Source organism: Herpailurus yagouaroundi, unplaced genomic scaffold (assembly GCF_014898765.1).
Source record: "Herpailurus yagouaroundi ecotype Mexico unplaced genomic scaffold, PumYag 189, whole genome shotgun sequence".
In the NCBI taxonomy this organism is placed as follows: domain Eukaryota; kingdom Metazoa; phylum Chordata; class Mammalia; order Carnivora; family Felidae; genus Herpailurus; species Herpailurus yagouaroundi.
In genome coordinates this window covers 6822244-6834632 of record NW_024412420.1, presented here as the reverse complement: position 1 = coordinate 6834632, position 12389 = coordinate 6822244, and positions in this window count along the sequence as shown.

The window sequence follows — 12389 nt, the reverse complement described above, 5'->3', positions numbered from 1 at the left end:
ACTGTGTCTCCCTCTCTCTCTGCCCCTCCCCCGTTCATGCTCTGTCTCTCTCTGTCCTAAAAATAAATAAACGTTGAAAAAAAATTTTTTTTTAAATAAAAAAAAAATAAAATCTTTAAAAAAAAGAAAGGAATGAAGGGAGGGAGGAAGGAGAGAAGAATCAAAAGATCAAAGCTTTCTTTAGTTGCCAAGTATGCATTTTCCAGTAAATTCACCTGCCAATTTTTGCCAAACAAATCCAATATAGGTTCATCTGATATCCTAACAATCAGAAAGACCTATCATTTGAATCACACACATTTGCCTATACAATGATAAATGATGTCCATGATTATGACCACAAGTCACAGAAAGACCTGAAAAACTGGAAAAACTATTAAAAAAAAATTTAGTAAATCATTCAACATGACTTAATTTACTTCCAGAATAACTGAGTCATCTGAACCAGTATATACTGAGTTTTATCTGAAAGGAAACCAGTTAGACAGCCTTTCATAGATGAAGGTGTTATAAATATTGCACTCATGAAAATAAAACGTAAAAAATAAGTTAATAAATCTAGGTAAGATATTCTCACTACAAAAAAGATCCTCTGATTTACCAGAGAATTCCCTGATTTTAACTTCATATAATGCCCTTAAAATTATACTGAATTGAAAGAGAAATTTTCAGGAGTGTCCTAAATGCATGGAGTCAGAAACAATCTGTTTCATGTAATAGTCAAAAAGATGGAATCTCTTGATGACTATGAACCCAGAATGAGCAATATTTTAAGAAATGTCATGTGAAGCTTCCAATTCATAAAGTATAACTAAATCAACTAGCTAGAAAGATCACGGTCTTAAGAGGACTCACGTGTTTTGGATTTTTTTTTTAATTGATGTCACATAAGTGCAATAAGTTTTGAAACTGATCTTTGACAATTCTATTCAGTATTTCCATCATTTCTATTTGGGATACCCATGTGTTTGTGTGTTTCCTTCGTATTTTCTCCAGATATTTCAAATAAATACTTATTTCAAATCCCTAGACCCATTCATCTGGAAATACGCTATCACTGGCACAATCTTAGATCAACTAGTGGTTCCCAAAGTAGATTGTTGCATGCCTCACTAAGACTAGGAGAGAATCTAAATTTAAGATAGAAATTCTGTTATCAAATACATTTAGGAAATGCTGAATTCTATACCACAATCTTCATCAGTATTTGTGAAGTTCAATAGTAAAGACATCTGTTTAATATGTTTAGCTGCCACTTCCCCAAATGTATTTAGCTATGAATTTTAACTATTGATATTCCATAGACCACACTTTGGGACTGATGATCTACTTTAACTGTGTCAAGCTCAAATGCTTTCAATGTCCAGGTATATTAAGTAAATGTGTGAAGCAGTCTGTTATCAGACAATAGGCAGTGATGTGGGGTGTAGAATTAGATTTAAGTTCAAAGTACTAGAAACAAATTATATGTTAATACATAGACAGGTTAAAAGATATAGAGAGAATTGAGAAAAAGAGAAAAGGAAACAGATTTGTTAATCAAGCAAAGCACATTTGTGTATTCAGCATGTGGGCCACCAATTTTCAATTTCTAATCTCAATCACCCTTCAATTAAGTGAGAACAAGAGGGGAACCTAAGTGGCTCAGTGGGTTAAGTGTCTGACTCTTGATTTCAGCTCAGGGCATGATCTCTCGGTTTGTGTGTTGGAGCCCCACACTGGACTCTATGCTGACAGTGCAGAGCCTGCTTGGGATTCTCTGCCCCTCCCCCACTCTCATGCTCTCAAAGAAACAAACAAACAAACAAAAAACTGACAGGGTGTCTGGGTGGCTCAGCTGGTTAAGCCTCCAACTTCGGCTCAGGTCACGATCTCACCATTCATGGGTTTGAGCCCTGCGTCGGGCTCTGTGCTGACAGCTCAGAGCCTGGAGCCTACTCCAGATTCTGTGTCTCCCTCTCTCTCTCTGCCTCTCCCCACCACCTCTTGAAAATAAATAAACATTTTTTTAAAACTTGTCTTGGGGTGCCTGGGTGGCTCAGTTGGTTAAGCGTCCAACTTTGGCTCAGGTCATGATCTCACGGCTCCTGAGTTAGAGCCCCGCATCGGGCTCTGTGCTGACAGCTCAGAGCCTGGAGCCTGCTTTGGATTCTGTGTCTCCCTCTCTCTGCCCCTCCCCTGCTCATGCTCTGTCTCTCTCTGTCTCAAAAATAAATAAAACATTAAAAAAAAATTTTTTAACTTTTTTTTTTTTTTTTAATGTGAGACCAAGAGTCTCTCATAGAAAGCATAACTTGCCCACTCCACCCTAGGACAATTTTTTTTTTTTAAACTAGGTATAATTTGGGAGTTATTGTCATTACCAAGTACGTGTTACACCATTTTGTTAGGCACTTTTCATAATCTTAAAAATATTCCCAAATGCAAATGAATAAACAAAAAGCAGAATCAGATCTATGTACAGAGGAAAAAAGCCTGATGGATGCCAGAGGGGAGGCAGGCAAAGACACTGGCAAAATGGGTAAGGGGAGTGGGAGATATAGGCTTCCAGTTGTGGAATGAAGAAGTCACAGGGATGAAAGGTACAGCACAGGCAATATAGTCAATGTCATTGTAATAGCATTAAGAGGTGACAGATGGTAGCTACACTTGTGGTGAACATAGCATAGTGTATAGAGTTGCTGAATCACTGTTGCATCTGTAACTAATGTAACATTGTGTGTCAACTATACTCAGCTAAGAATATCCCCATAGGTAAAGTCTTATTAGCTTTTGTTCTATAGGTAAGAACATTATTTGATCTGCAAAAGGCAAGTGTAACAGAGCTGGGGCTGGATCTCAGATCTCTCTGCTCTTCTCACCGTATCATGCTTCCAATCTGGCAGGATGACAGGGCAGTGGCACTTGGAAGTGACAAGAGTAACAGGTAGGCAGACAAGTGACACAATCGTCAACTGTTGCGTTGAACCTTACAAAGTAAACATGTATTTGCCAAAAGGAATCAACTCAGAAAATAAAATAAAATAAAATAAAAGCCCTTGTAGTAATGTGGGAACTGCCATTGTTAAATACTTATTATGAACTAAGGTCATCTTATATTATTCATACCATGTCCTATCACCACAACAGCCCTTCAACATAAGTATTAAAGACAGTTTTAGATTAAAAATAAAACGGAGCCTGAGAAAGAAAAATTTTCAAAGTGGCACACCTTTTAATAGCTGGGATCTGACTGCCTTGTTCCTTCATACACCAAGTTCCCTCTCGTGTTTTTAATTTTTTTTAATGTTTTCATTTATTTTTGAGACAGAGAGAGACAGAGCATGAACAGGGGAGGGGCAGAGAGAGAGGGAGACACAGAATCAGAAGCAGGCTCCAGGCTCCGAGCTGTCAGCACACAGCCCAAAGTGGGGCTCGAACTCACGGAGTGTGAGATCATGACCTGAGCTGAAGTCTGACGCTCAACCGACTAAGCCACCCAGGCGCCCCCCGCCCCTCGTGTTTTTAAAACTGTAGCTTTGAACAGAAAAGTACTTTTTTAAAATTGCCTCATTAGAACACGTCAATATTAAAAACCATCCCTTCCATTCAAATAATCTGATAGTTTAAAGATTGCTTTAAAATACGAAGTCTCACTTAATCCTATTAATGACCCTGTGAGTAGAGAAGATATCTCCACAGCACAGATGAACCTCAGACTTAGTTAAGTGTGAGACTCTTGGGTAAGGCTGAGCTCGGACACAAACCCAGGTGGTCTGATTTTCACTGTTCCCAAAACACTCTGAGGAAAACAAAGCTGTATTACCCCAGTTCCCATATTGCCTTCCGTCAGAAGGCCAGAGAAACTGCAAATCAAAGAGAGGGAGAGAAACAGCAGATGTACCTTGGACTAAAAAAAGTCACTCAATTCCAGTGGACTTCAGACATGTCATGTGTAATAATTTTCCTTCTGAATATAATACAAACTTCCTTTAGCATTTAGCCGCCATTTCACTTTGTTTGCTGTATTTCAAGGCCCCTATTTAAATATTTAAATTTTTACCAACTGAGACATTGTGGGAATAAACTTTTTAAAAAGTCCCTAATTATTGGTACAGGAGACAATTTGGATGAATCTCAAAGACATCATGCTTAGTTGGGGGGCGGGGGGGGGGGGAAGCCAAATGCAAAAGGTTACATAATGCATGTTTTCATTTCTATAACATTTTCAAATTGACAAAATTATAGAAACGGAAACTAGTATTTTCCAAGGAGTGGGGTGAGAACTGGTGGGAAGGCAGGGTAGCAATGGACAGGACTTCAAAGGGGGTAACAGGAGGAGAACTGAAATAAGCCAGAGAAAGAAAAAATACCACAGGATTTCACTCATATGTGCAATTTAAGAAACAAAACAAAAGGAGGCGCCTGGGTGGCCCAGTCGGTTAAGCATCTGACTTCAGCTCAGGTCATGATCTCACAGTTCGTGAGTTCAAGCCCCGTGTCAGGCTCTGCGCTGATAGCTCAGAGGCTGGAGCCTGCTTCGGATTCTGTCTCCCTCTCTCTGCCCCTCCCCTGCTTGCCTTCTCTCTCTAAAAAATAAACATTAAAAAATTTTAAAAAACAAATGAACACAGAAGAAACCAAAATACAGACTCTTAAAATATAGAGAACGGTAGTTGCCAGTACACCAAAGAGGAGCACAGAGTACTGTACAGAATTGCTGAATCATTAGACTGTACACCCGAAACTAAAACGACACGATGCTAATTACACTTGAATTAAAATAAGTTCTTTACAGGAGGATGGGTGACAGAAGGAATTTTACAGGTGATGGAGGAGTTTTCTATCTTGGTTGCAGTAATGGTAACAGAATCTACAGGTGATAAAACTGCATTAAACTAGACACACGCTAGAAGGAGTGCATGTGAACTGGTCAACTCTGAAGAAGCTCTGTGGATTGTACCAAGGCCAGTTTCCTGTGTTGGATAGCGTAATACATAGTTTGTAAGATGGTACTATTGAGGGAAATTGGGTTAAGGGTAGACAGAGCCTATTATTTTTACAATTTCCTGTAAATCTATAATTATTTAAAATGTACATATTATTTTTAAAAATTTTTAAATCTCCTGATCTTCATAGGGAACATTGTTGGGTTACCAGTGAGTGTGGCCGCCATAGCCACATCTGGGGCAAATCCACCCCACCCACCATCCCCCAAAGCCTGCTACCCCCCAAGAGAAGTGGCAGGGGCTCTCAGGGCTGCTGTCAAACATATCCCAAATATAACCAGGTTGCTTTTCTTTTGAAAATGCATCCGTACAATGAAGTTCTAATTCTTCACCTAGTGTGACCTACAGGTTCACTGTAATCTGAATCCTGCTTACTTTTCTAACCTCATTATACGCCCTGCCCCTTTCCTGCCGAAAAGATACTTTCATGCTTGGGGTTCTGATTATACTCTTCCTTCTTTCTGGAATGCCTTTCTTCATGGTCATTCCAGAGGGACTCAGCTGTCAGTCCTCAGCAGCCCAGCAGCACTGCCCACAGCTGGGGATAGGAGTATCACAGGAGATGGCTGGCCTCCCTCTATAGATTCAATGTTGTTTTTTTTTTTTTTTTAATTTTTTTTTTTAACATTTATTTATTTTTGAGACAGAGAGAGACAGAGCATGAACGGGGGAGGGGCAGAGAGAGAGGGAGACACAGAATCAGAAGCAGGCTCCAGGCTCTGAGCCATCAGCCCAGAGCCTGACACGGGGCTCAAACTCATGGACCGCGAGATCGTGACCTGAGCCGAAGTCGGACGCTCAACCGACTGAGCCACCCAGGTGCTTCAAATTCAATGTTTTCTTTTAAGACAGCCCAGCTCTGCTCTCAATAGACCTTGCAACTAAGCAGCAGCATACAGCAAGTTAAAAGCTCAACTCACCAACAGACCCTTTGGAGATTGCTCACAGCCTCTCACCAGTATTCCTAAGCGTCTGTCTTGGCCAAGACCTGAATCCACTCACCCATTGTTTACAGTTACCCTTCCGTGAGTCCTGAAGCAAAGCCTCACCTGTATTATGTTGCTTTTTCTCTCCCATCTCTGGTATTTACTACCCAAGATTTCAGAATCGACACGAGAGTGTAGCAATGATAAAAGGTAGCACGAAGAGTACGATATTGAAATAATAAATCAGCTAGACTCTGCCCACACAGGTTACCTCTGAGAGGTTGAGAACAAACAGCTTAATTTGCATCACACAACCTCAGGGTTTCAGGGGCATACATTCGAGAGAGGAAAATACAGCAGACCTGCAACTTAACCCAATGTAGGAGCAAGGATGAGGAAAATAAGCCAAGAAAGCCCAGTGGCACCCTCAGAACCCAGGACTACAAAGCTGGTCCAGTCGCACTGGTTTTTCCTAGAATTTTTGACCACACTTGGTTCTTCTTTCCACTCCAATCTTTCCACCCTGGTGACTAATGCCACTGACAAGTAACAGCGCTCCTGAAAGAGGTGCGGCCCACATAAAATCATTTTTAAAGATCAGAGAAGAGATGCATCAGCATAAAGAGATGGAAATAGATTTGTGAGGTCAATTCTTGACCCACAGAGGACACGTTTTGATCTAGCCCTGAGCTGATTTGTAACTAAGAGGGACAGTCTGATGAACCTTACCTCCAAAACCTCAGCATAACTGCACCAAGCTAGTTGAATCACCAAGCGATGCGTATGGAGAAAATAAAGAACTGCCGACGCTTTTAAATAATTCAGCAGCATACTAGCCTTTGTCAACTTTTGGGGGGTGGTGCTAACGCCAGCTTCGCGTTCGTTCTCTGGGACCACAGCGTGTTCAGAGCGCGTTTCTCAACTCAGGCCCAGAACTAGAGCTTCCAGTTCACAGTGACCACGTAGGAAAATCCTGAACACACCTCCTCCTCAGACACATGGACTCTACAGCTACATATGGAATAATTTTCTCAGGAAAAAAAAAAAAAAAAAAAACACCAAAAACTAGCTGAGGGACTGCAACACGTGTGACCAATGAGGAGAAACCCACATCCAAGCGGGTAGGAGGGGCTGGGACACAATCCACCACAAACTGGTTCCACCTGGGCAAGACCCCTCACAACCCGGAGGGAACTCAGAATGCCGAGCTTTTTCCCCAGAGCCAAGGCCCTGAACCCAACGAGGAGAACCTCACATTTTAGAACCTGCACCTGAGAGACCAACACCAAAACATCTTGCTTTAAATGCTAAAAGGGCTCCTATCCAGGAGACCCGCGAGAGCCGAACGCAAACTGAGACAGGATTCCAAATGGCTCGCGCATCTGGACTCACCGGCCCCGGGGTCCAGCGCAGAAGCAGCTGGTGGAAAAGTGACTGGACTTTCTGTGACAGCGGGTGCATTTGCTTGCCTCAAGGTCGTGGTGGCCCAACACACGCCTAGAGGCCTGCTGAAATACTCTCCAGGACAGCCGCTGGCGGGCGCCATTTTCCAACTCTCACTCTACCTCACGAGAGCTCCCAACTATCGCGGTAAAGGAGCCTCTATCAGCCTCTGGAGCTTGGATTTCTGCGTCCGTGCCGGGAGGCACCTGTAGATCTCCTGGCACAGGTGGCCAGCATGACTTACATATTGGGGCTCTGCAGGAGTGTGACCAATGAAGAAAGATTTCATTCTTTTTTTTTTTTTTTTACTTTCTTTCTTTCTCTCTCTCTCTCTCTCTTTCTTTTTCTTTCTTTCTTTCTCTTTCTTCCTTCCTTCCTTCCTCCCTCCCTCCCTTCCTCCCTTTCTTTCTTTCTTTCTTTTCTTTCTTTTCTTTCTTTCTTTCTGAGTAGGAGCAGGGGAGGGGCAGAGAGAGGATCCCAAGCCGGCTCCATGGTGTCAGCTCCCATCCCACCGTAAGATCATGACCTCAGCAGAATTCAAGAGTCTGAGGCTTAACAGACAGCCACCCAAGCGCCCCATGAAGAAAGAATTCATAACCAGCTACTACCCCCAGGGCAAGAGGAGCCCAGGTTTTCTATGAAGGAACTACAGCTGGACACGCTATGAAAAGTTTAAGTCTGGAAATTAAGATGGGACACAAATAACCTGAAGCCTTCGGAACTGGCCACACAGGAGTCTTCTGTGGGCGCAGGGCCCTGTTCTGAACAGGATTCTGACTCTCCATTTCTTCTCAACCACTTTTTGCACCAGGTAGGTAGTAACCCCAGGGCTTTGCCCCTAACACTCAAAGGAAAAGAAAATACAACTGTTGAAGCAGAGGGTTCATCCCAGGGGATAGAATTGTTCCTTCCGTTCAGCCACCCAGTGCTATTTCAGCCAGTCACAGAAAGTGAAAGATAGCCAAAGAGAAATCAAAGCAATGTAGATGCCTAGAAGTTATCTGACCAATCTGATGATCCAAGTTAAAATGTGCATTGATATAGTCTATACAAATCAAAATACCAGTTATTGCAGAATCTGCTTAGAAACACAAAAGCATAGAGCTCTTAGTGATTTTTCTCATTCAATAAACTTATATTTTGAGCTCTGAATGCCTTAACTGTATCATCCATTGACTTTTACCACATGTATGTAGAATTCAGCCTCCACCTAATTGTGAAATGTTAAATCCACCTATTATTGAGTATCAGATTAACCACTGTAAATTGAATATTCTAAAGAAAGTATTTTTAAATGTTTTCAAAACAATTTCATCTAATTAATGGCTCAGGTATATGTCCCTTGGGAATGGGATCAATATACAATGAACCATGCTTTTTACAAGTGCAGCCCTCTACCCACTGTCTACACAAAGAATTGACAGGTTATATATATTCAGCTGGTATACCATTGAAGATTTATACTCTCAAATTTACCTGATGGGGAATGTTAGTAAGAATTAAAGCTTTTTTGTGGGGCACCCAGGTAGCTCATTCCGTTGAGTGTCCAACTCTTGATTTCAGCTCAGGTCATAATCTCACAGTTGGTGGGATCGAGCCCAAAGTCAGACTCTGTGCTGACAGAGAGGAGCCTGGTTGGGATTGTCTCTCTCCCTCTCTCTCTGCCCCTCCCCTGCTCATGTGATGCACTCTGTCTTTCTCTCTCTCTCAAAATAAATAAAACTTTTTTAAAAAGGAACTGAAAGCTTTTTCAGAAGAAGTGAACTATCTTCAGCTCTATTTAAACACCCTCAAAGGGGTAGGGTCGGTCCAGTTAATAAGTAAAAACTCAGTGCTAGAGGTTTTCAAAATGCTTAAACTAGACGGTGGCAACGTATCTAAGGCAGTGTGAAAGGAAGCAGAAACATGCACACAAGCCAAAATGTATTGAAAATAGCTGAAAGTAAGATGCCAAAAAGCAATTTTAAAAGAAAAGAAAAATCCACAGTGCCAGAAATGAGAGATGTGAGGGAAGGAGTCAAAAGTTTGAGGTTAGAAGGGATTTTCATCAAAGATTACGTCAAGAACAAGCAAGGAAGATCCAAAGTGCTAACTGAAAACACCGTTCAAGCATCTGTGGCATGCTTTCACAGTTGGGCAGGTAGGGAGGACATAATTGGGCAGGTAGGGAGGACATAACCAGCTGGCTTAACTTATCAGAAGTAGGCTGCAGAAGCCTTTGATCACACAGAGGGAAGCAGTGTATGGGTCAGTCATCTCAAAATAGGTCATGGACTCTAAACGATTCTTCCAAGCCTTTGTCAAATCACCTCTGTGAAAAATAGATCACACAAGAATGTCCTCTCCTGGCACTGTCAGTTCAGAACTTAACCAATGTTTTTAAAATGTTTTTAAAATTTTTTTAAGGTGGTGTTCTAAACCCTCTACTTTAAAATTTGTGCTTAAGGTAAAAAAATGCAAGTTAAATTCCTTAATCTTCCTATCAGAATGTTAACCCTGACACTTGTGCATCTCCATCTAAAGTACATGGATCTCCTTCAATCAACAACAAGAATATTGGTACTTGAGAAAAGAGACACTGTTCTTCACTTCATATTATATTCTATCCATCTAATGTCCAAACTCTCATTTAGACTACTGATACTCCAGAAAGATAGGCTAAGAGACTTGCTAAATATTCATTTCCCTCAATCCTCTAAGCTCTATCCCTGAATCAAGTCAAATAGCCAGAGAAGCTACGTGCAAGGATTATTATATTAGTTCCTTGTAGAAATGCCTTTAGAAACCAACTTAATGCTATGTCTCCTCCTATTGAGAGGACCAAAACAAACAAAAAGTGTCATCTCTTGCAAAATTGCTATTTTAAAAAACTGTCTCATGTATTGTGTAATGTGTACTATATAAAACATATCAAAACCAAAATCATTGCAATTCCATCTCTTGATAATCAGAACTGGCCTATTACCTTTTATTATAAAATGACAGCATTGAGATTTTCCACCATGACATCTAGAAAGCTCAAAACTAACATTTTTTTGCACCGTCTCCATTATTTATTTTGTATTTTTCTACTCTTATTTGAGCCCTCCCTCAAGCCATTTTTGGAAAGAGGAAATATATAGATTAATAGATGTTATAATTAAACACCAGAGTGCTAAAAGTGGAGTGATAATTATAGCTTCACTATATTGATTTGATTGTTTTTCATGAGTGTTCAACTCATGGTTAGATCCATTTATTAAGTTCTGATACTTATTAAAATAATATGCTATGCATCTACCGACTTCCACTTCGTTTTCCTCTCCCTGGACATCCAGAAAGAATATACTTCTTACCCAACCTTCAGTTAAGTCTGCACTATATCAGTGGATTCTGACCTGTGAAATTCAGGTGGAACAAATAGATGTCACTCTAGGCGTGACATTTAGAATATTCCATATGCACTCTCTTCCTCTATTTCAGCAACCCTAGAAAACACAGTGAGAAAGCAACATAATAAAAAGGTACAGCCTTGGGGTGCCTGAGTGGGTCAGTTGGTTAAGTGTCCAACTTCAGCTCAGGTCATGATCTCATGGTTTGTGGTTTTGAGCCCCATATCGGGCTCTGTGCTGACAGCTTGGAGCCTGGAGCCTGCTTCGGATTCTGTGTCTCCCTCTCTCTCTGCCCCTTCCCCCTGGTGCTCTGTCTCTCTCTGTCTCTCAAAAGTAAATAAGCATTTAAAAAAAAATTTTTTAAGGTGCAGCCTTCATCAGCCTGGGTCCCTGAGTGATTATGTGGAGTAGAGGCATTATTAGTAAATCCGTTGGTAAACTCAGTAATTGGTTGTTTTTTTGTAATTAACTGGAAAATTAATTAGTACCAATTGGTTATTAATGGGTACAATTGGTAACTGCTAATTAATTGATTAAATAATTAGTAAGTTAATTGGAAAATACATTAATTAGTAATTTTTTTCTTTCAGTAAGCCACTGAGGTCTCACCGTTATTTCTATAATCATATAGCCTCTTCTCCCCTAACTGGTCACTGTGAAATATGTGATTCACAGAACCTTCACAAAAATTCCCACCTTTACTCTTGACTGGGATTACAGACTGAAATACCTTTCTGCTCTATATCCCAATGAACTGGATTAGAAAACATGCAAAATTATATGGCTTACTTTTTACATGTTTTTTTTATTATAGTAAAATACACATAACAAAATTTATCATCTTAACCATTTTTAAGTATACAGTTCAGTAGTGTTAAGTATATCCACATTGTTGTGCACCCATCACATCACCCCCATCATGTGAGGAACTCTTTCCCTCGCCCCTGTAGTCCTTGAATAATGACTCCATTGCCCCCCTACCTCTGGCCCTGGGCAGCCACCATTCTACATTCTGTATCTATGTATCTGACTACTCTATAAGTACCCCATAGAGTGGAATCATGTAATATTTGTCCTTTTGTGATTGACTTATTTCACTTAGTATAATGTCCTCAAAGGGACATTCATGTTGTAGCATGTGTCATAATTTCCTTCCTGCTAAGGCTGAATAATACTCATTGAATGTATATAGAGGGTTGTACATGTATGACATATGTATATGTCCCTATATTTTATTTGCCCACTCATTTATCAACAGACACTTGGGTTGCTTCTACCTTTTGACTATTATGAAAAATGCTGCTATGAATATGTGTACAAATATCTCTTTAAGACTCTACTTTCATTTCTCTTGGGTAAAAACCCAGAGGTAGAGTTACTATAACATATAATCTATAGGTTTTTGAGGAACTGCCAACTATTTTTCACAGTGGCCACACCACACTTTATATAAACACCAACAGTGCACAAGGATTTCAAGTTCTCCACATCTTCACCAACACTTGTTCTTTTCTTTTCTTTTAACAGTAGCTATCCTAATGGGTATGAAATGGTATGTCATTGCAGTTTGTATTTGTATTACCCTAATGATAAATAGTGTTGAACATCTTTTCATCTGCCTATTAACCACTTGTATGTCTTCTTTGGAGAAATGTCTATTC